General features: G+C 35.5%; 1 protein-coding gene across 1 annotated transcript in view; it reads left to right on the top strand.

Annotated features, from left to right (window-relative positions):
- LOC129779143 (protein gustavus) overlaps window positions 1–26,243 on the top strand; it is a 385,901-nt gene that overhangs the window by 80,801 nt on the left and 278,857 nt on the right. Inside the window, exon 2 of the mRNA XM_055786428.1 lies at window positions 16,382–16,488. The gene's annotated coding sequence lies outside the window, so the exon portion shown is untranslated. The remainder of the gene's footprint in view (window positions 1–16,381; window positions 16,489–26,243) is intronic.

A 26,243-nucleotide genomic window follows, 5' to 3' on the forward strand; every position in this document is an offset into this window, starting at 1 on the left:
TCTTCTTCTTCTTCTTCATTTCCTTTATTCACGGAGACTTTAATTCCAACCATTCATTCGTCTCCGACTGTTTCTGTTCTAGCGGCTACATAAGTTGCTCGTTATTGACAGCTCTGTTCGGGAAAGCACACAAATGGATAGAACAAATGTATGGGGAAATGGGAAAGCTTCCAATTTTCATCAATTTAAACCATATATAGACTATGGAATTGTAATGTATGGCATAACAAACAAATCTTAGAATGTTTCCGATTCGATTGGTATGCAAATCGTTGAAATCCGTTCGCATCAAAAATAGTTATTAACGTTAACTTTATTTCATAAAAACGTGACCTGTTTTCTGATTTGGCATCCTTAATGTAAGACGTAGTCCTATATATATAAAAAAACAAAACTCGTTGGCTTCAATTTGATATATCGATCATATAAAACGGTCCAGTAGTTCAAAAGTTATGAATTTTTGAAAACAGGTCATTTTGGGAAAAAAGGGGGAAAAGTTGATTTTTCGGGCTACCATAAAATGGAAATGGCCACCCTGATGAAGAAAATACAGGTCTAATATTTTACGATGAGGAATAAAACTACCAACTTTCATGAAAATCTGACAATCACTATATCGGTTTGGCATGGAATTTAATTTTAAGCTTGACCTCTTTCTCAGTCCCGCTCAGTGTAAATAAGAGATTATTTCGAAAATATTGAAACTCGAATGGAAAAAAAAAATTGATGTTTAAAATCAGTAATGGCCCATCTGGCAAGACTTTGAAGAATCATTCTATCCAATATTTACAATTTTTGTAGTTCTGTATAATGCTGGACATGAGACTTTTTCTGAGGTGTTATTTGATGGCTATTTGTACTACAGTTAAGTATTATGCATTGGAAGTTTTGGAAATATGTCTACTATTAAACGGCTCACAGCTTTCAAAAATATTTGCAATATTTGTCGAAATATTACTAATAGTAACTCCATTTTTGACCCAATTTCACCCTCATCGACGGTATTTAAAAACATATTTCTAATTCATCGTCTTTTCAATAATAAATAGACACGTTTACATTAGGGAGATTTATAGCTATAGCTGGATTTATTCACGCGAAAATAGATGTAAACGGGTTAAATATATAGGGTTGGGGAAAAAGAAATGTCGTATTTCTGATCGAAATTTGACGCTTTATTTAATATACTTAAAATTATCCAATTTAAGTCAAATATGCGCCGTTTTGTTCGCAAACTTGTTGCCATTTAGAAGGCAACTTAGGGGGTCTCCGTAGCCACATTGGTTGCGCGTTCGCTTAGTAAGCGATCGATCGTGGGTTCAAAACTCAGGGCCCTCATTGACCATCTTTGTGTTGTTACAGAATAGCTACGTCCACGCAACAATCATCAGCGATGGAGATCGATCCACGGTCGAAATAAGATCGATTCATCCATACAACTGGTCTGCTCTGCAAGACACATCGGGCTGCTGTTCTATAAATAACTCAACAATGATCAATCAATTGTCTCCGCTATCCGGTCTAACTGGATAATGGAAGAACAGAACGAAAACTCTTACGCCTATATGGCAACTGTGTAAATGTGTACCATATGCATTGGTATAGAAGGGAATACTCTAACGCCGAAAACATGGCAACTGTGTAATGTGCTAATTATAGATATGATAAACATGTGACATGTACACGATTGAAATTCGGCTCTGTTACAGCTAAAATGCTAATGAGCCTAAAATAAAACAAAAGGGATAAAAAAAAGAAGGCAACTTCATTATCCTCCCCTTATAAAACCCTCCCTCCTTATTTGCAAAAAACTCAGACAGCCAGTTTTCGCAAGCCTCTTTTGAGGCCAACTTAATATCACCAAGAGCGTTTTGCATGGACCGGAAGAGATGATAATCACTTGGAGCCAGGTCCGGACTATACAGTGGGAGCAATAGAACATCCCATACGAGCTCCCGTAGCTTCTGGAGGGTCATCAAAGATGTGTGAGGTCGAGCGTGGTCCTGGTGGAAAACAACACCATTCCTATTGATCATTTCTGGCCGCTTCTGGTCAATCGCTTGTTTCAAACGGTCAAGCTGCTCACAGTAGAGAACCGAGTTGAGGGTCTGGCCATAGTTGAGCAGCTCATAGTGGATGATTCCCTTCCAATCCCACCAAACACACAGCAAAACCTTCCTGGCCGTCAATCCGGGCTTGGCAATGGTTTGGGCCGGCTCACCGCGCTTCGACCACGACTTTTTTCGCTTTATGTTGTCGTACGTGATCCACTTTTAATCACCAGTCACCATCTTCTTTAAAAATGGGTCAAGTTCGTTCCGTTTCAGCAGTGCATCGCAGGCGTTGATTCGGTCTAAAAATTTTTTTTACGTCAACTCGTGTGGCACCCATACATCCAGCTTTTTTTGGAATCCAATCTTCTGCAAATGGTTCCAAATGGTTTTATGGTCTATATCCAGTTCCTGGCCAATCGAGCGAGTGCTCACATGCCGGTCTACTTGGATGATTTCAACGATGTTATCGGTTTCCACGACGATTGGCCTACCAGTACGGGGTGTATCTTCGACAGCCAATACACCAGAACGAAATCGATCAAACCAACACTGTGCTGTGCGATTCTTTACAGTATCGGGTCCATAAACTACACGAATTTTTTCGGCAACCTTCGTTGCAGTTTTACCTCGCAAATATGGCGAATTTCTTGCTTGGTGGACTCCATCTTTGAATTTCTCACTGGTGAAAAATCACTAAAGTTGGATGCAGTTCTTCTTCAGATGAATAAATTCATCGAAAATATGAATATATTGGTTATATAAGTTTTCTATAAATTCCATCATATTTCTTCTTATGAATATATCACTAGCCTAAACCCACCGTAATATGTTTGTCGTGTTTTACCGCCATGTTCATGCAATGTTATGAATTTGCTTATAACTTTCAACAAATTTCCCAAATGCATCAAGGAAATTATACAGCATTTGTCAAGACTTTTTACAACAAGTTAAACTTGAAACATATTTTCCTTATATCAAAGATCAAGATATAGATATGATTCGAAATCCCTTCCGACTGGCAGTGACGAAAGTTTCGGATCGATTTCAGAACAAACTCATCGATTTTCAAATGATCGATTCTTATCCTGATATGCGGAATAAGCGTTACGAGTGTTGTTGTCTTTTGCGTAGTATTTATGTGAATCTGGATTTCCTACAATGCTGCTGATGGAAACAAAACACTGTAACAGAGTGAATATCGAAGATGCCATGAGGTGTTCTACAAGTATAAAATCATTTTTTTCGCAAATTTAAATTGAAAACCGTTCGTATTATTTTACTATTTTACTGGTATACTACAGACTATCTTCCGAAATACTGATAGGGGGGAAAAAATTGGGATTAATTTTCGTAAAGGTGGGAGTGGAGTAAAATAGGTTGAAAACCACTGGGATAGAATATAGAACAAGAGGAATATCGTATTTTGATCAAACATTGATTTCTGATTGAAAAAAAAACTCTGATGTCACCGGAAAATGCTATACTTTGAAGTGAGTTTCGAGTTAGACATGTCCGAGCGTAGCCATGTTTCTGTCGGTATGACAATATTAGAAATACAGCACGATAGCTCTAGAAATAATAATTAGGATAATATATCGTCAACTATTTCAAGTAAGAATCGGCTATACGGCATGATACTTCTATGTTGAAACATGTGTATTGAACTAAATTTGAAACTGGTTCTGGGTTGTCAATCTTACAATGTTCGGTTCAAACGCATTAATTGAGGTCGAAAGCGATACTCACCACAGTTTGACCGAGGATCCCAGAGCCATGTACTCGGTTTTGTCGGTGGTTTTGATGCATAACTGGACTGTTTGTATGATGAAAGATACGACCCATGCGATCAACTTGTACGACCTTCGATATAATTTTACTCTAATGATAAGCGTTCTTGCGTCTCTATGTTATCAACTCATTAGCTGTGTGGATGTAGCGTTTGACATAAACCATCATAAAGAAATTCTTTCAAATGAAAACAACAATCAGTACAGTGTTTCTATTCACATCGAATGAATAGAATGAATAGAATATAATGAATTGAAAATGTCAAGTTTGAAACTCGGAGATCTTGACAAATTGGAATGCGTACCTGGAGAAGTTTTCGAACCGTTAAGAATGTGTGTATGAAGCATTACAAACCTATGGCTTAGGAAACATTTATCTTGACCATACTATCTGCTTCGAGTAAATTGAAAACTGTTGAAAGGTACAAATGTTGTATCCGACACATTTATACTGAGCAAACATTACTCGAACACATCCTTTGTCAACGTAATATATGCGAAAACTTAATGTTGAAGCCATTTGAACACCTTGACACTGTGTTTATTGACATATGAAAACGTTCAAATCACTATGGACAATCCAACAATTAGTTTCCCCCTGAACACTGGAAGATTAGATCATACGAGCCCCCATTCATTGCCAAGAGTTCGAACAAAAAGCACTTTCCGACAAAACATGTATGTTCTGTTCGAAATCTATTAGACAATCGAATATCTATTGGAGCTGCTAACCATTCGGTGCCAGACTGTTCTTTCAATCGCATTCTGCCTGCTCCCGAGGACAATATAAAAACGTTTGGACCGTTTGGAGCAATTCAAACTGCCACACTTGGTTGTTCAAGTAATTGATATATAATTACTATTAAACGTGCCTGTCTGTTCAAATCTCTATCTGACCATTCACTTGTAGCATTGTGTCAGTGGTTGCCAATCTTGGTACGCTTAAGGACACGCTTGTGGAACTTTACCTTGCGCCGTTTTTTCTTCTGTTGTGAAATGATTATTTCATGAGGCTAATAAACATCTAATTGAAGTTTTTCCGTCCCCGCTTTTTCCAAGTGGGGAACTAGATGGACTAGTTTTTCATGGCACACATTTTTCATCTCGGCGGTCTAAACGTCAAACCGCGACACCGCGACCTCGACCCGCTCCAAATCGGCCAGAATTGAGCAATTGACTCTCTGACGGAATGGCCTTGAAATTTGAGGGAAAAACGCTCGAACTCACAAGACGAACCGTGCGAACGAATACTAAATCCATTGTTTATTCGCAACCCATTTCCTCCTCCCCCTACTCCTCCTGCTCATGTTTACCCACCCCAGCCAGCGAAACTACGTTTAACGGCGGTCCGCGAAGGGGGCATTGAAATTCGATATTCAAAGTATGGGCATCACGTACTTGAGCGCGGAATTGCTGCAAGTGTTACGTGCCTCTGTTTAAATTATTTGCTAAACGCGTCTTTTGCAGGGTGCCGAGCTGACAGTGTGTGCTGCTGACGTAATAAAGTTTCTCATCGTACGAAAATTCATTCTTTTTTTTTGTTGCGAAACATACGATATGTAAAAAGTCGTCGTATTGATACCGTGGAAATATACATCAATGTACGTCGTGGCAGAAGCTTCAAAGTGAGATGAAACAACTAATTGTGTTATTCCAATAATTTACAAAATGTAACAAAAGAGTTCTCTTAACGTCATAAATTAAAGTAGTTCTCCGCGGTATCAATTTAACAGTACTAGTACTGTCTAGCGCTTGTGATTGACAAATTTTAATGACCTACATTTAATATTTTTATATCTATTTATAATCGAGCATCGATTGAAATAAACATTAGTAAAAGTACATATGATTATTAGTTATCAGTTAAGCTAATTTTCAAGTTTAAGTAGATTGTATCGAGCTTTAACACTAGAACTACCGACAGTTGTTATATACCTATTTCTACCAAACCGGCCATTTTGACCGGTGTGAAGTTTAGTTGTCAAAATATAAGAATTTGAATTTTTTTTACAGATAATAAAATATATTTCAATTTAATATTGCAAGTACATGATAAATACATCTATTTGCATAAAATATAGTATTTTTATTTAGATATACACTCGACAAAAAAGCTAGAGAAACAGAGTGCAAAGTGTAAAGTGATTTTTTAAATGGTGTAACTTCTTAAAAAATCAACCTATGAAGATGAGATGCATATCATTTTGCTTTGAAGCTTTTTGAAGACTAACACAATTTTTTTCTAACTAACTTAATAACAAATATAATTAACCATATAAAACAGCTTTCATTTAACGTTCATGTAGGACCTTTACACAAAAAGATATTTTTGTTCGAATGAAAAGTTACCCTTTAATCTTTGATGATAAATAATTCAATTAATGATTATCGCACCGCAAACGGAGAGGTAGTTTTGAAAACTCCAATAAATTTTGTACAAAGTTAATTTGTTGCTTTGACGAGAAAAATAATTTGCATAAATTTTAAAAAAGTGTCAAAATTACGTTTTCCATAGTGTTTTAGAAAATCTTTAGAAAATCTTTGCAAATATTGCAGTAAATTTGAATGTTAGTAGGTAAATCTTTAGCATAGTGTATCCCCTAATACGCATATAGTCACGTATTCTCACATATACACACACTCCACCCTTCCAAGTATTGCTTTGAAAATGCTGTTTATTTATATCCTTCCTGGAGTGCATTCAGCTTATTGTGCAGATAGCTCCATCAGCAGAAATTTCAGCTTGTTCATGATCATTCTCATCCGACGATCGATATCAGAAAAGTCTTCTCTTGAATCTGTTACGTGGTCTAAAACTCTAGATATGTTCAGGCGTCTCGGAATTTTTGGATTAAGTTCTATAAATAGATAGAAAGAAATATTGAGAATATTGTTTTCCCCCTCAATCAAATACAAATATTCAAAACTTACTTACACTGCAAACTGCTACAACTGTATTTGTTTTTAAATCAACCCTATTGTCCACAATATTGTGAGTATTTCAACTACACTAATTTCAACATTACCTATTTCTACCATATACAACAACTGTCAATGAAAAAATAAAAGTGCATCACAATGTATTAGGAAATTCTAGAAATTTCCCAAATTTTGTGGTTTAGAAGCAGTAATTGTTCCGGAAACTTTGATTGATTGGCACCGTAGTGGCAGATTGACGTTTTTTTCTAAGCAATTTTGGTATTAGAAACATTCAAAATCACGACCGGTCATTTTGAACGGTCGGTATAAATAGGTATACCAAATATGTATGTCGAAAAAAGGAAGTGAGAGACCAAAATAATTTATAATATTGATCAATACATGAACTTTATGTTTTCTTCGAAATTTGGCGAAGTAAGTTCTGATAGAATGTTTTTTACTGATGGATCATGCATTAATGGCTCCACTGGCCACTCCATTAATGGCACTCCACTTTGGCATATTTAACGAAAACTTCAGTGCCTATTATAGGTTGAGAAATCTCTGCTCGGTGAACGTTGCGGAAATGGCTGCAATCTTTCACGCTTTGGAGAAAATTGAATCCTTGTCGATTAATCACTATTTTATCTTTTCAGATAGCCTCAGCTCAATAGAAGCTATCCGTTCGATAAAACCTATTGGAGCCCCATTCTATTTTCTCATGAGAATAAGACAGCTCTTGGGTAGACTAGTGGAAAAATCTTATAGGATTACATTAGCCTGGGTCCCAGTCCATTGCTCCATTACAGGTAACGAGAAAGCGGACTCGTTAGCTAAGATCGGGGCTTTGGAAGGCACCATTTTTGAGCGACAAATAACCTATCATGAATTTTCCTCCTCGTAGTTATGTACTTTCCAATTGGCAACACAATTGGAATGAAGATAATATGGGTCGCTGGTTACATACAATTATTCCCTAGGTATCGACAAACGCATGGTTCAAAGGATTGAATGTAGGTCGGGATTTCATTCGCGTGATGTCCCGCCTCATGTCTAATCATTACTTGTTAGATGCACATCTGTATCGCATTGGGATCGTTGATAGTAATATTTGCGTTTGTGGTGATGGTTATCATGACATCGAGCATGTGGTCTGGTCCTGTAGAAACTTTCATTCTGCCAGGGCTCACCTATCGGATTCACTCAGGGCATTAGGAAGGCAATCTGACTTACCGGTTAGAGACATCTTAGCTAGTCGCGACCTCAACCTTATGCTTTATCAAAAGAAATGATACCTCTGTTTGATTCCTTCCCTCCTCATCAAACCAAACTACCCCACCCGCTCCATCCTAGTCCTAAATCCTAATCCGGTCCAATTAATCTAGTGTTAGATTTAGTTATTATTTAATTGTTAGTCTTAATTATATAGAAAATAAGTTATATTTTAATGTGAAATTTGACTCTGTAAACGTTAGATAATAAGTAATTGTGTCTGATTAATAAACGTTTTTGGAAAAAAAATACATGAACTTAAAAAAAAATCAGAACATCATTAAAAAATATAAAAAAGATTTCAATACAAAATCTTGCGAACAAATTATATAACCGGTCATTTTGACCGGTTGGTAGTTCTAGTGTTAAGTGGGTTGTGGCAATTAGCCCCAGTGATCGAATAACATTACACATAATGATATGAATTTTCTTGTTACACACAATGTCTAAAATGTGCATTTTGTGTGGGCATTGCAATAACAAAAAGCAGTGTTGTTTACATTTTTTTTGAAGTAATGAAAAATAGATATATATTTATTTCATTTCGAGTTTTATGTTGATGGTGGACTTTTAAGTGCGATTATAAACATTATGCATCCATTTGGAACACGTAACCATCGATGTAGAAGAAAACTATCGGTTCCAAGCAGTCGTCGTAGTATTATATATAATATTTAAATCCGTTTAACATAGTGGACAGAGTATTATGTTTTTCTGAATAAGATGTTATTTACACTAGCGGAGGTTCATGTTAATATAATGAGATACATGTCGAGGTGGAGTAGTGGCAAAGACTATCTGGATTGATGAACAATATATGGTGTAATAATTTGTATCATCTGGGACAAAGAGAAGCTGTATTGTTAGCGCCCTGAAGCAGTAGCAAGTGGCAGTGAGACCCTTAGTAGTGTGAACTTGGTATCGTCAATGAACTGGGTATCGGTATTGGAAGTGTGCTGGACGAAGATGCTACGTGTAACCATGTTCTTGGAGGCAATGAAGTCGATAAGTCTTAGGCCGTTTTCGTTGGTTCACGGATGGGCCCTGATCCCACTAATTACCGGTCTGAACTCCTCCTCTTGGGCAACCAGAGCGTTCCAATCATTGATGACAGTTTTTGATGTCGTGTTTCGCTCAGCGACCGTATTCACGCTCTAGCTGCGCGTACAATTCTTCTTTATCGCCATCGAATGGGAGCTGTGGACTTTGATAATGCTAATGTCGAAGATGTGGCCTCGCATCCTCAATCTGTACATTCTTTCGTTGATTGGCCACCAGACAATCACCCGTTTCGGCCTACTCCCCATCACGATAAGAGCTGTACCCAGCTCGTGTCTGTTGCCGCAACTCTGGTAACTGGTATAACCACCTTGAAACGATCGCATGATCGAACCTTTCCAGCACACCTCCTGCAGCGCTACAATGTTGAAATTGTGGCCTCTCAGGATTTCCGAAAGAATTCGGGTACTCGCAAGAATGTTGAGAGACAATATCTACACCGTGTTCTTTGCGTGGGTCTAGTTCGATTGTCATGTCTCGAATTTCTTTGTGAATTTTACTGTGCGTTTCATTTTTACGGATGGCTTGCAGGGCTTGCACCAACCCCCAGTCACGTCAGAGGACTATCTGTTTCAAGTCACCGCTGGCACGAGGACAGTGAACAGCCGCTCCTGACATAGGGAACAGACGCTGTTTTGAGCCGTATCTCCATGGTGAAGAGACGCTGTTTTGAGCCGTATCTCCATGGTGAACAGACGCTCAGATAGGCCCCGGAATAGTTCGTGTTGTATCAAGACGTCGCACAGTGCATTAAGCCATAGGTAAAAATCGATTGAAATTTTTTTTCCGGGTGTCCAATACACCCATACTTGTTTATGTATGCCTAAAAATCGTAAAAACCATAAAAACAACTAAAATGGAATTAAATGATCAAGGTATGCAGAGAATGGAAAAGTGTTTAGATTCTAATAATACTCTTGAGAAAAGAGCAAAGAAATAAAGAATGATGATAACAAAATTTCAATTCTGGATATTGTTTCAGAAAAAGCTTCTACTGCCTTCCGCTCTCAGACATACATAGAATTATTACACAATGTGTCCTCTTTGAGGGCATATATGACTTAGGTGCAGTTTCCTGCAGTTCTAGAAGATATTCAATTATTTGTAGGTCAGTGCCAATCAGACCTAGCTTTTGCTGCAAACATTTCCGAGAATTCAACTCTATTAAATGTACATAGCAACAAGTGCTTAACGGCTGCTCAAGCACTGGCTCTTTTTGTAGGCTTGGATCTGACGGATTGGAAGTATATTGCGCTTCGAGAGGTGATGAAGAATAGAGGTTACGGTAATTAATTTGTGTTAATGTGGGGAGGGGGGCTAGCCGTTATCGTTACGTAAATTTCCATTTTATTCCTAAACAGAGACGTAGTGTGGCCAAAGACACCCGAACTGGGTGCCATCCCTCCAATCAAACCTTGTTATCAAGTCTTTGTTTTCGTTCTCTAATGGAAACGCAAACTGTTTGTAACAGCTTCAAACTCACTGGTAGATTTGAAACTGTTTCATAGAAGTCCCACTTCATGATGAACTGTATTTAGGTTAATTTCAGTCAATTTCAAATGTCCGCAGAAACTAGGAAAATACTAGCTTTCCGAGACGAAGTCTAGGGATGTAGGGATGTTTCCAGTTTGAGAAACAACGCTTTTAATTCGCTGTCAGATGCAGATAACATGTGTGGAGTTTAAATTGTTTCAAAAATTTCAACTACTTCTTCAGACAATTTTGACCACTCTTGTAATTCCCAATGAATCAATCAATGCACTCCAACATGAGCAGATGGCTTCCATTCTGGGATCGAATGAGGTGTGTTACCTGAGCCAAGACGATAAAGCACGTGTTGTAATAGACTCAACAACAGCCAATAATAAGACTCCGACATTAATGTATCTCGAATATCGCGTTTATCTTCCGGATCATGGTTTTGTCGTGGCTGCTAAACATTTGCTTATTCCATGTTTTATCGCAGGATGCAGAATAAAGCTAGGGCACATTGGTCATGCTGAAGCAATTATTCAGCCGAGTGGTTTGCTCGTCTCGTAAGGACATCTCAGTATTTTTTTTGCAAAAAGTGAAATATAACGATAGAAACTGCTGCGTTGAACCAAGTAGTAACTTTTGTATAAATCAACATCAATGTATAACAGCTCCTGTTCCTCTCAGTCAAACGCCAGATGGCTTGAAAACACCACTCCCAACAGACGTTAGCATTGATTTCCTCTGGATTTCATCTCTCTTAGTTTGAAATTCTACCAGGATTTGTCAAACATGCTCCATCTATTTCGCATCACAAGTGGTGAAGTGGTTCCAAAATCCGCATTTTTAGCGTCACGAAATTTGTGTACCACGCCTAATTACACAACTTTGTATACCAAGCTGAATTATTGTGCCATCGCTCTGGTAGTACTGGGCTGGTTTCTAATGTTTGTTCTCGATGATTATGTGGAAATTTAATTTCATTTGCGATCCAATGGCCCAATAGTGATATTCGAGATAGAAACTTGATGTAATAAAAAATCTTGAAAAACACGGTTGTTGGGATCTGCAATAAGTTTTCGCTGTTTCCCGAGAGCTTCGATCTTGCAGTTCAAGATGGTAGGTAAAATTTCACTGAAATGTAAAGTACTTTTTTATCGTGTCTACCGGAACATTTTTAATGAATTTTCGAACAGTGTAGTCGACGGGAAACCATTTGACCAAATTTTGCTTTCAAAAGTTTCTTGAAAATTCCCTTAGATTACAATTCATTTTATCGAAACAACAATGTCGATTTCAGGTTGGTGTCCATAAATATTACCTAAAACCAGTAAAAATGTGAGTTGTCATTAATCGAACCATAACTCACATTTTTACTGTGCATCAACACATTTGTTTACTCGAAGGGTTTGTTTTCGCTAAGGACGAATCTATTAATATACACGCACGTGAGGAAGCAAATAAAATTTCTGAAAAGATGAGAAAAATCGCACCCTGCTCATTGACCCGATTTTTCCTTGTTTTTGTTGTTGCCCACGGGGGAACATGTAATTCAAGAAAATCTATCCGGTTGAAAACATACACACAGGTACTAAACTTTCCACCACGTGAAGTGTGTATTTTCTGCTAGAAATGGGGATAATGAAGGTCTCGCACTCATTGGCAGAAGGAGTAGTTAATGTTTCGAACAGGAAAGGAGAGTGCGGGAGTTGAGAGCAAACACACACATTGCATGGAGACCCAGAGAAGGAGCAACTTTTACCGATTTCAACTGTAATTAATGGAGCAACACACAAAACCGTTGAGCGAACCTTGGATTCTCGGCACGATACCGGCATGGTAACGTTTGGTGGCAATCGTTCTTTCGCTCGGGGGCCCTAGAAATTGTGTTTATTTCGGGCGGCTTGATTTATTGGTGCCCTTGGGACAAGGCTAGCGCGGAATGTGAAATACCGGACCACACTCTGTAGTAGATGTGGCGATAGAGTTTACACCTTTGACTTTTCTAGATTAGGGAACGAACGAAACAGTTCGAGATTATTGGATAATTATTTCATTATTTTCGTGGAATGCTCTGAAAAGCTAGCTCGCACACAACATCGGAGCTATTTGAACAGGTCTGTACATTTTAAATTCGATTGTCATGAGGACATATTATTTATCGATTGTTCTTGTTTTCACTGGCTATGTGATTATGCAGCATAATCCGGGAAGCGCAATTCGTATCGATATTTTACCTTTTTAATGAATGAGAGGCAAAATCAACAGCACAAAAGTGTGCACAGTATTATTGCCAGATGCCAATCGATGCATATAGGAAACCACACCCATGTGCATCAACACATCCACTCCTAACAGGAAGTAAGCAAAATATAATTCAAATAATTGCAATCCCAGTACGAGTCCAAACATGTTTTTGTTCCAATCCAGCGAAACGATGGCATATAGAGTGCATTTTACGCATTTCATTGCTGTCGTGTTATGACATCCGGTTTTTCCAATAATTATCAAATCCTTGCATTTGTGCTAAATTATGTGCATTTCATTATTGTGTTGCAATCGAATTATTAATTGTCACGAGCGAATTGTTTGCAAATACAGCAGAGAATGAATTTTAATGAACACTTTTTTTGTCAGATAATTGAACCCATTGTAATTAGTAGATTTTTAGAATTAGAATTAGTAGAATTAAAAAGACTCAACATTTTTAGGAAAACATCAACAACTTTGGAACTGTGGTAGATTTGTAAAACAATTTGATGGGGCATTTTTTTTCTATGTAACAACATGAGCCAGAACGTTGTTGTTCTAGTATAGTACAGCTTTATGTCTAATGACTTTTAGGGGAACTGTGGGTAAGACGAATAGTGAGAAAATGCAATTGATTTGAATGGTCAACTGTCGAATTTTATTATGATTATGAATAAACCTCCTATAGAGTAATTCCAAATGAAATCGACAAATGACAAAACATGAGTATTTTTGATTCGAATGAAAGTGTGTATTCCGTTTGGGTTAGAGGAAATATGAGTTTGCCACAGCAATTGTGAATTTGCGTAACTGTTTCAAGCGTAACTTTTGAAAAGGGCGTATCGATTTGAGTAAGAGAAATCTTTGATAATTCATATCTCAAAAATTATGAGTCGTACCGAAATAGTGTCTTACAAAGAGTTATTGATGGTTGAATATGAAAAAAATGTACACTGAGAAAAAAAAATTAGTACTCTTTTTTATTTACAAAATAAAAATTCAATTTTCAATATCCAAAATACATATTTTTTAATTTTTTTCTAATTTTTTCATACAAAATAGAAGTCATGCAGAAAATTCAAAAAATGTTTTTAATTATTTTTCATATACAATAGAAGTGATGTAGAAAATTTAAAAAATGGGCCCAAGATGGTAAAACTATTTTTGACGAAATTTGTGGAACATTGAATTTTTAGGAATTTTCGAAACTTCGAATTTTTGTATGTTAGCAATCATTCTTAGCCACAAATTATGAATTCTGATGTGATTTGAAACAAAAAAGGTTATTATCAATCCCCTTCTAAATGCAACGACGAAAGTGCATCCAACTCGCGTTCCTTTTCTTTCTCTCTGTTAACATTTACTATACAGACCAATGGTAACAGAGAGACGAAACGAAATTATTCCTCCCGTGAAAGATACACTATTATCGTTAGCGTAATGCATGATCTGACCGTCTTACCCTCTCCACATTTCCGCTCGTCTACATTAAAAAAATACTCAACTTGTCGGTTATTTTAGTAAAAAATTGGGAAATACTTTTGACGTAGGATTACGTCTTTCGGGAACATATTGGGGTACAAATTGAAAATCGAGAATCGAGCACATCGTGAAAATTGTCCAACTTCAAACGCTTATTGCTCAGTCATTTCATGATGGATTGATGATTTTTTGCGTCAATCGATTTTGACACTCCATAACAATTTTTTATATTGAAGAAAATAATGTATTTCATGGAACTAACTATCGAACGATTGAAAAATCTCAACCCCTATCCTAACGGAAATACCCACATGCGGCCCGTCCCTAACAGAGACATCAAAACCAAGCTGCCTGAGGGAATTCGGCATTGCAAATACATAAAAGTTAGTGGAACTTTTGTTCCTACCGAAATGTATTCCCTAACAAAGACATCAAAACCAAGCTGCCTGGGGGAAATCGACATTGCAAATATATGAAAGTCGGGGGCATTTTTATATTCCAAGTAAGGTGAGTGATACGATTAATTCTAGCAAACAAAATTCAAATTTGGAACTTTAATGTTGTTTGCTTCGTGAAATTTCATATCAATGATCGATCGTATATTGTGAAAAATTTAGCACAAGTGTAAGTGTAAAATTGTATATGGTAGCAGTAGTGTTAAAAATTACTTGATATACGAAACGATTTATTTCAATTTTCATAAATAAGCACACCGCTCGAGAACGGTTCGTTTGGTTTAAGCTGTCTGTTTTGTTGTGTTCATTTTCACCCAAGGAAAGTTTATACGGCGAGAAAAATTGTAAAAGTTAAGAAATATTAGAAGAAGTGATTGCTCTACATATAGTATTAGGTAACAACACCATTAAAATTCATATTGGGTTGAACAAACACTCAGAAAGTAAAAATTATAAAAGAAAATTACCTTTTCCATTCCAAATATGTTTTTTCTATATTAAAGTAACATGTTTTTACTGATGAGAGAAATTGATAATCTTATATTACATTGGTGAGTATTTTTTCTTTAATTCATCCATTCATAACACAGGAAGCATCTCGTTTAGGATCACATAGGGCGGTTTTCATCATATCTCGTTCCACTCCGGTATCTTTTATCTGATACGCACCATCCAACGACTGTTTACCATTCTTCTGTCATCATCACTCGGTAAACACTGGTGGAGTGAGCAAACAATACCCAACAACCAAACTAAACGGCCCTTCTCAGGAGGCCACCAAATCATTCTCAAATAGTTTAACGATGTAATTCTTTAAACGTATACAAAACCAACAAATAGCCTAACGGAATCCTACGTCAACTATGCGGTCGTGTCTCGGACACAACCCTCCAGTGACTTTTTTAACATTTGAATGATTAATTATTCCAGTTAAATTATAAAATTGTTTACAAAGCCGTCGCAAATAGTTCTGCAGTTCTGATGTAATAATTCTTAATTAGCATTCTTTGTTCATTCAATTTGATCGTGATTATGAGCAATTACGAAGCAAACAAACAAACAAAAAAATATGATCCGAGCCTCGGGGGAACTACGGAATCCCGGCATCAGACCGTAATCTGCTTCTGCGGTGGCCAACCGATGGAATTTTATACCTCCACATTGATACGTAATTGAATCCTGTGTCGCGGTAATTTTATGAGAGGGTCAATCGAGACAATGGAAATGTACCGCGGCGAACCGGGTCCAGCCTGGAACGGGGATGAATTTCATTATCATTTCAATGTTCAATGGGGGTTTGATTCCTGCGGTGATTGGCGGGATATACAAATGTGATCACCTCATCATGAAAGGTGGAAAGGCTGCTCGTGGAAATCCGGTGGGATGATGAGCCAATATTGGTTCGGGAAGCTGTAATTGCCACGCCGAACGAGGGGACACCGATCGATAAATGTTTTAATGTAATCATTTGCCATTTGCGCTTGGAGTGATGCTCTGTAGAGAGTTTTTGATTGTAGCATAATTTTATTTTCCCCAATGGGTATACAAGTATTAATCAACTTTTCATTTATACTGACGTAATGGAATATAACTACAAATTAACGAGGGTTTTCCTTTTTTTTGCTTTTAGGATAGCGAATACAGAATATAATTCAGCAGGCGGAAAATGAAACCAATGGACTATTCATTGAACGTAACGTACTTAACAGTAGCGACTATCTGCAATTTCTAATTAAGGTAAGTTATAATATTGTTTAATCAATGTACTTAAGCGAACAAAACAAAACTAAATCAGTGTTGCTAGCTGCACAAAAAGAGCCGCAAATCAATCTTCGACAAAGTTGTTACATATGATAGAGCGCTCAATTTTATGTTATCAAAAAAAGGGTGATTGTCGATGAAATTAAAAATATAAATTTCTTATCTTCATAGATAGAGGTAAACATAGTTCAACAATGTTGTAGTCCCAGTTATTTAAAATATCTTCGTAGAACAAAGTTTTTTTTTCTATCTCTTGAAATAACCAATACAGCGCCTTTTTTCTAAGTTGCGTTAGGGTCACCATGAAGAAAACGGTTTTTATACTCTAACTTTTAAATTTCAAACTCTACATACGAGCTGTCTTCGATTTTTAGAACATACTAATACAAACATTTTGCGATGCAGAACTGGTCTATATCTCAACTTCATTCAAAGTTATTGATATTTCTTTCCAAAAAATACGTTCTCTTCAATTGCTTGCCATTCTTTCTAGGGGCAAACATAAAAAATGTTTGTTAACGGAATTTGAAAGAACAAATTTCACTCTATATAATGGGCCTGATCACGAACATCACTGTCACGTCACTTTCACGTCACTTACACTTCACTTAATCTTGTTGTGTTTATCATCATTGTCACGTGTAAAAATAAACTCCGTGAAGTGAAAGAGTTCATTCCCGTTTATAAGAGACATGCCAGTTGCATAGTTTCGGGCGTTTGAACGTTATGTCGGTTGCATAATTTCGGACGTTTGAACGTTATGTAGGTAAAATTAATAAGTGTATAAGATAATATTCCATTCAATCTAACGTATGTTTTAGAATGACAAGTTTGCGATTATACCTCGATGATTCGGTATTTCAATGCCAACTAATCGGACTCATTCCATGAATTATTTGCTTGGTGCGTTAGTTTGCTGAATCAAATGCTGGTTCAAAGATGAGGAGGAAAACTTGGTTGCTCTTGAATAATGTAGTTGTTGAACATATGGGAATGTAGTTTTATTTCTCCTTTCTATAAATTACTCTAGAGATAAAGCATGACTATCATCAGTTTAATAATCGATATCTCTCATACTATTGCACTCAGCTCTGTCTTACTCGTTTGAAGAGTGGGAAGAACTTAGTATAGGTCAACGTTAGAATCATTTTTTAAAACCGTTTCTACAATTTTGATGAATAATAATATCTTCTATATCACAGAATAAACCCGAATTTGTCCCTCACATGACCAGTATAATCTGAGCTCCTTCATATGGGATTCTGAAGTAATCATCTTATCCTTCCCATTCTCGTGTAATTTGATATACTGGCCATGTGGTTTGATATAATTATTTAAACAGAAACTGGTCAGTAGCGTCGGTCAGAAGCATAATTTTCATATGGAACATCTGATGAGTTTCAAGGAATTTGCCAAAAACAGAAAATGATTCAGATTTTCTTTAGACGGATATCAAAATTATGGAAAAAGAACCAGAGAACAATTTAAAAATTATTAATTTAAAAGCTTTGCAAAGATAGATTCTTTTTTTCTTATTTGAAACTTAAATATTCTTTCATTCAAAGTATGTCTTCAAAACAATAGCGTTGAAAATATGTATTACGTAATAACAAAAGATTAAACGCCTTATTCGATGTAACTATCGTCCTGATTCGGTTCTTGTCCACCAATTACGAATGTTTGAATTACAAAAACCAGCTCTGCAATGTAGGAAAAACATTACAGTTATTATTTTATATTCAAAATATCAACAAATCTATACATAATCAATCATAATTATCGTTTTGGGCCAGTGGCCTCCATTGCCATTTTATGGGGTTGCAACTCTCTGTTAGTCTAATCCTTAAAATAGAAACAAAAAAATTCTATTCATTTAAGGCAATCGAAATTAGACCTTTCGCCATGTTTCAATCGGTCTACGGGAGCTACCTATTTAGTCTTCAATTATATCCCATAGCGCATTTATCGAATCCAATTAAACAAATTTACGTTCTCTGGATACGTTAGGATTTCGTTCTAAAAATGCCACCAAGCGGGTAAATTGCTGTTTGTTTATCTTTTCTTTCTCTAAGAGCAAGACAAGATTCAAAATGATAACAAAAAAGCTAAATAAATACGAAATTAAACTTACTCCATTCCGCGTGACTAGCTTTCACCATCTAAAACACAAGTGACAAATATACCTGTTTTTCTCCGTGACATGACAGTATCGTGGTATTCATAATAACATCGAGTTCATCAAAGTTGTCACGACGGATGAACTCTTCCGGTTTCTACACACACGGTGGCAGCCGTAATAACGTTGTATACAATTCACTTCGCTTTCACCGTGAAGTGACGTTCGTGATCAGACCCAATTTCGATGTAGAATTCTAAATATAAAAGTTAGGGTAAAAAAACCGTTTTGTTCATGGTTACCCTAATGCAATTTAGTTAAAAAACAACTTTGTGGCAGATATTTATTCTTTAGACAAAAACTGTCTTCGACAAAGTTGTTACATAAGATAGAGCGCTCAATTTTATGTTATCAAAAATATTTGTTTTTTGTTATCAATACCTTCAAACATTCACGTTTTCTTACTATGAGCAAGTTCATGGATCCAATTGCAGAACTGTTCATTGATTGATCTTCTATTCGTCTCCGTTGAATTTACTTTTTACTATAAAATTCCTAGTATTTCTAACAAAACTCATCATTATAATATCAGATTATTTTCAGACACAATTCTCGTTCAAGATTTTTCAACCACTTGTAAATAAAATATTTCTCCGTTACATGGAATAATTGTTTTGTACAGAAAATATGATAGAATAAAGACAGCCCTAAATCGGACAAGTATTTCCTCGAGTTTTGGTCAACACATCTGGCGATCCTTTTTTTTTTTTGGTATAGATAGACGAAGTTATAGAAGTGCGTTTCATCACATTAATATGCGCAAACGCCAAATGGACTAACAGCACTTGTCACTATGTAATTGTAGAACATATGGGAATTTAATTTTCCGAATTTTCACTTTTACCTTCAGAGTTTTCCGAAAATTTTCAATTGTCATGTTTGGTTGGAATATTTTTGGTTGAAATATGTGGAATATTTTTATGGGACCACCTCTCCATTCCAGAGGAGGAAGGGGTGTCATACCATTATAGGAACATTTCTCATACCCAAAAACCCTCACATCCCAAATTTGTGTTTCATTTGTATACGCAACTTGGAAAAAATGTGCTATATTGGTTATTTCAACAGATATAAAAAACTTTGTTCTATAAGGATGTCTCAAATAACTGGGACTACAACATTGTCAACTATGTTTACCTCTATCTATAAAGATAAGAAAGTTATATTTTTTATTTCATCGACAATTTTGGTCACCCTATTTTTGATAACATAAACATGAGCGCTCTATCATAAGCAACAACTTTGTCGAAGACAATTTTTGTCTAGAGATTAACCGTCGAGCTCTGAATGCTATTTTTCACTTAAATGCATCTCCTGGACCATTGTGCATTGTGCAGAGTCGATAATTAATTTTATTTGTCGTGTCGAAACAAATATGTTTGAAGTGGAATAATCTCTCATGTCACATTTCAAGATTAAACTTAGCTAGCTGGCTTTTTTGTTTAGCTTTTTTGAAGAAATACTACAACTGAAGAATATTTGGATGTTGTATTCGTTATTATTGATTGCATTTGCTTTTTATGATTTTCATGGTCTCGGGACCATGGGCGCTGTATCTTTATACAGCCATTCCATGCCAAACCAGATCTCAGATTTTCGTGAAAAGTGGTAGTTTTGTCCTTTATCGCAAAAAATTAGACCCGTATTTTTTTATTTTTTCAGTAGGGTGACCATTTGCATTTCAGGGTTGCCCAAAAAATCAATTCTTTCCTTTTTTTTTTTTTAAAAAAATGACTTTTTTTAAAAAATTCATGACTTTTGAGCTACTAGACCGATGCAGATGATCGACATATCAAATTAAAGCCAAAAAGCTGCACAAAAAGAGCCGCAAATCAATCTTCGACAAAGTTGTTACATATGATAGAGCGCTCAATTTTATGTTATCAAAAAAAGGGTGATTGTCGATGAAATTAAAAATATAAATTTCTTATCTTCATAGATAGAGGTAAACATAGTTCAACAATGTTGTAGTCCCAGTTATTTAAAATATCTTCGTAGAACAAAGTTTTTTTTTTCTATCTCTTGAAATAACCAATACAGCGCCTTTTTTCTAAGTTGCGTTAGGGTCACCATGAAGAAAACGGTTTTTATACTCTAACTTTTAAATTTCAAACTCTACATACGAGCTGTCTTCGATTTTTAGAACATACTAATACAAACATTTTGCGATGCAGAACTGGTCTATATCTCAACTTCATTCAAAGTTATTGATATTTCTTTCCAAAAAATACGTTCTCTTCAATTGCTTGCCATTCTTTCTAGGGGCAAACATAAAAAATGTTTGTTAACGGAATTTGAAAGAACAAATTTCACTCTATATAATGGGCCTGATCACGAACATCACTGTCACGTCACTTTCACGTCACTTACACTTCACTTAATCTTGTTGTGTTTATCATCATTGTCACGTGTAAAAATAAACTCCGTGAAGTGAAAGAGTTCATTCCCGTTTATAAGAGACATGCCAGTTGCATAGTTTCGGGCGTTTGAACGTTATGTCGGTTGCATAATTTCGGACGTTTGAACGTTATGTAGGTAAAATTAATAAGTGTATAAGATAATATTCCATTCAATCTAACGTATGTTTTAGAATGACAAGTTTGCGATTATACCTCGATGATTCGGTATTTCAATGCCAACTAATCGGACTCATTCCATGAATTATTTGCTTGGTGCGTTAGTTTGCTGAATCAAACGCTGGTTCAAAGATGAGGAGGAAAACTTGGTTGCTCTTGAATAATGTAGTTGTTGAACATATGGGAATGTAGTTTTATTTCTCCTTTCTATAAATTACTCTAGAGATAAAGCATGACTATCATCAGTTTAATAATCGATATCTCTCATACTATTGCACTCAGCTCTGTCTTACTCGTTTGAAGAGTGGGAAGAACTTAGTATAGGTCAACGTTAGAATCATTTTTTAAAACCGTTTCTACAATTTTGATGAATAATAATATCTTCTATATCACAGAATAAACCCGAATTTGTCCCTCACATGACCAGTATAATCTGAGCTCCTTCATATGGGATTCTGAAGTAATCATCTTATCCTTCCCATTCTCGTGTAATTTGATATACTGGCCATGTGGTTTGATATAATTATTTAAACAGAAACTGGTCAGTAGCGTCGGTCAGAAGCATAATTTTCATATGGAACATCTGATGAGTTTCAAGGAATTTGCCAAAAACAGAAAATGATTCAGATTTTCTTTAGACGGATATCAAAATTATGGAAAAAGAACCAGAGAACAATTTAAAAATTATTAATTTAAAAGCTTTGCAAAGATAGATTCTTTTTTTCTTATTTGAAACTTAAATATTCTTTCATTCAAAGTATGTCTTCAAAACAATAGCGTTGAAAATATGTATTACGTAATAACAAAAGATTAAACGCCTTATTCGATGTAACTATCGTCCTGATTCGGTTCTTGTCCACCAATTACGAATGTTTGAATTACAAAAACCAGCTCTGCAATGTAGGAAAAACATTACAGTTATTATTTTATATTCAAAATATCAACAAATCTATACATAATCAATCATAATTATCGTTTTGGGCCAGTGGCCTCCATTGCCATTTTATGGGGTTGCAACTCTCTGTTAGTCTAATCCTTAAAATAGAAACAAAAAAATTCTATTCATTTAAGGCAATCGAAATTAGACCTTTCGCCATGTTTCAATCGGTCTACGGGAGCTACCTATTTAGTCTTCAATTATATCCCATAGCGCATTTATCGAATCCAATTAAACAAATTTACGTTCTCTGGATACGTTAGGATTTCGTTCTAAAAATGCCACCAAGCGGGTAAATTGCTGTTTGTTTATCTTTTCTTTCTCTAAGAGCAAGACAAGATTCAAAATGATAACAAAAAAGCTAAATAAATACGAAATTAAACTTACTCCATTCCGCGTGACTAGCTTTCACCATCTAAAACACAAGTGACAAATATACCTGTTTTTCTCCGTGACATGACAGTATCGTGGTATTCATAATAACATCGAGTTCATCAAAGTTGTCACGACGGATGAACTCTTCCGGTTTCTACACACACGGTGGCAGCCGTAATAACGTTGTATACAATTCACTTCGCTTTCACCGTGAAGTGACGTTCGTGATCAGACCCAATTTCGATGTAGAATTCTAAATATAAAAGTTAGGGTAAAAAAACCGTTTTGTTCATGGTTACCCTAATGCAATTTAGTTAAAAAACAACTTTGTGGCAGATATTTATTCTTTAGACAAAAACTGTCTTCGACAAAGTTGTTACATAAGATAGAGCGCTCAATTTTATGTTATCAAAAATATTTGTTTTTTGTTATCAATACCTTCAAACATTCACGTTTTCTTACTATGAGCAAGTTCATGGATCCAATTGCAGAACTGTTCATTGATTGATCTTCTATTCGTCTCCGTTGAATTTACTTTTTACTATAAAATTCCTAGTATTTCTAACAAAACTCATCATTATAATATCAGATTATTTTCAGACACAATTCTCGTTCAAGATTTTTCAACCACTTGTAAATAAAATATTTCTCCGTTACATGGAATAATTGTTTTGTACAGAAAATATGATAGAATAAAGACAGCCCTAAATCGGACAAGTATTTCCTCGAGTTTTGGTCAACACATCTGGCGATCCTTTTTTTTTTTTGGTATAGATAGACGAAGTTATAGAAGTGCGTTTCATCACATTAATATCTATTTTCTGTTTCGAACAAAGATCAATTTCTTTTGCGCAAACGCCAAATGGACTAACAGCACTTGTCACTATGTAATTGTAGAACATATGGGAATTTAATTTTCCGAATTTTCACTTTTACCTTCAGAGTTTTCCGAAAATTTTCAATTGTCATGTTTGGTTGGAATATTTTTGGTTGAAATATGTGGAATATTTTTATGGGACCACCTCTCCATTCCAGAGGAGGAAGGGGTGTCATACCATTATAGGAACATTTCTCATACCCAAAAACCCTCACATCCCAAATTTGTGTTTCATTTGTATACGCAACTTGGAAAAAATGTGCTATATTGGTTATTTCAACAGATATAAAAAACTTTGTTCTATAAGGATGTCTCAAATAACTGGGACTACAACATTGTCAACTATGTTTACCTCTATCTATAAAGATAAGAAAGTTATATTTTTTATTTCATCGACAATTTTGGTCACCCTATTTTTGATAACATAAACATGAGCGCTCTATCATAAGCAACAACTTTGTCGAAGACAATTTTTGTCTAGAGATTAACCGTCGAGCTCTGAATGCTATTTTTCACTTAAATGCATCTCCTGGACCATTGTGCATTGTGCAGAGTCGATAATTAATTTTATTTGTCGTGTCGAAACAAATATGTTTAAAGTGGAATAATCTCTCATGTCACATTTCAAGATTAAACTTAGCTAGCTGGCTTTTTTGTTTAGCTTTTTTGAAGAAATACTACAACTGAAGAATATTTGGATGTTGTATTCGTTATTATTGATTGCATTTGCTTTTTATGATTTTCATGGTCTCGGGACCATGGGCGCTGTATCTTTATACAGCCATTCCATGCCAAACCAGATCTCAGATTTTCGTGAAAAGTGGTAGTTTTGTCCTTTATCGCAAAAAATTAGACCCGTATTTTTTTATTTTTTCAGTAGGGTGACCATTTGCATTTCAGGGTTGCCCAAAAAATCAATTCTTTCCTTTTTTTTTTTAAAAAATGACTTTTTTTAAAAAATTCATGACTTTTGAGCTACTAGACCGATGCAGATGATCGACATATCAAATTAAAGCCAAAAAGCTGCACAAAAAGAGCCGCAAATCAATCTTCGACAAAGTTGTTACATATGATAGAGCGCTCAATTTTATGTTATCAAAAAAAGGGTGATTGTCGATGAAATTAAAAATATAAATTTCTTATCTTTATAGATAGAGGTAAACATAGTTCAACAATGTTGTAGTCCCAGTTATTTAAAATATCTTCGTAGAACAAAGTTTTTTTTTTCTATCTCTTGAAATAACCAATACAGCGCCTTTTTTCTAAGTTGCGTTAGGGTCACCATGAAGAAAACGGTTTTTATACTCTAACTTTTAAATTTCAAACTCTACATACGAGCTGTCTTCGATTTTTAGAACATACTAATACAAACATTTTGCGATGCAGAACTTGTCTATATCTCAACTTCATTCAAAGTTATTGACATTTCTTTCCAAAAAATACGTTCTCTTCAATTGCTTGCCATTCTTTCTAGGGGCAAACATAAAAAATGTTTGTTAACGGAATTTGAAAGAACAAATTTCACTCTATATAATGGGCCTGATCACGAACATCACTGTCACGTCACTTTCACGTCACTTACACTTCACTTAATCTTGTTGTGTTTATCATCATTGTCACGTGTAAAAATAAACTCCGTGAAGTGAAAGAGTTCATTCCCGTTTATAAGAGACATGTCAGTTGCATAGTTTCGGGCGTTTGAACGTTATGTCGGTTGCATAATTTCGGACGTTTGAACGTTATGTAGGTAAAATTAATAAGTGTATAAGATAATATTCCATTCAAAGTTGTTACATAAGATAGAGCGCTATTTTATTAGAGCGCCAAGTTATTTTTAAAAAGCTGCAATAATTATTGTATGAAAAAAAAACATGAAATAAACATAACTATGACTATCAAAAAAAAAAAAAAAAAATTTGTATGGCAGCACACCCCCCCCCCCTTAAAGAGAGGGGTGGAGAGTCTAACCCCGCCTTAGAGAAGAGGGAGGAGTATCTAACCACCGTAAAGACATTTATTTTACCCTCAAACCTCCAAATGCCAAATTTGGTTTTATTTGCTTGATTAATTCTTGAGTATTGTAGAAATTTGTGTTTCATTTGTATGGCAGACCACCCTTAGAGAGGAGGGTGGAAAGTCTAACCACCATAAAAACATTTATTGCACCTCCTAACCTCAATATGCCTAATTTGGTTCCATTTGCTTGAATTATTCCTGAATAATGCAAAAATTTGAAAATTTGTGTTTCATTTGTATGGCAGTCCCCCTTGGAAAGGGGGGTGCCGAGTAATGTTGAAATTTGTGTTTAATTTGTATGATAGCCTCCCCTTAGAGAGGGGGCGGGGTCTCAAACCATCACGAAAACCTTCCCCGGGCCCAAAAACCCCTACATACAAATTTTCATGTTGATCGGTTCAGCAGTTTCCGAGTCCATAAGAATCAGACAGACAGATAGAAATCCATTTATATATATATATATATATATATATATATATATATATATATATATATATATATATATATATATATATATATATATATATATATATATATATATATATATATATATATATATATATATATATATATATATATATATATATATATATATATATATATATATATTCTACATCAAAAGTGTCTTCATACGACCTTTTGAGCTTATCAAGACCAACATTTTGCGAGCGATGCAGAACTTGTTAATATCTAAATCCTATTCAAAGTTGTTGATGGTTTTTGTATCCAAAAACTCATGATTTCAATAGATAGTTTGTATGTAGAATTTAAAAT

This window comes from Toxorhynchites rutilus, chromosome 3 (genome assembly GCF_029784135.1).
Source record: "Toxorhynchites rutilus septentrionalis strain SRP chromosome 3, ASM2978413v1, whole genome shotgun sequence".
Classification (NCBI taxonomy): domain Eukaryota; kingdom Metazoa; phylum Arthropoda; class Insecta; order Diptera; family Culicidae; genus Toxorhynchites; species Toxorhynchites rutilus.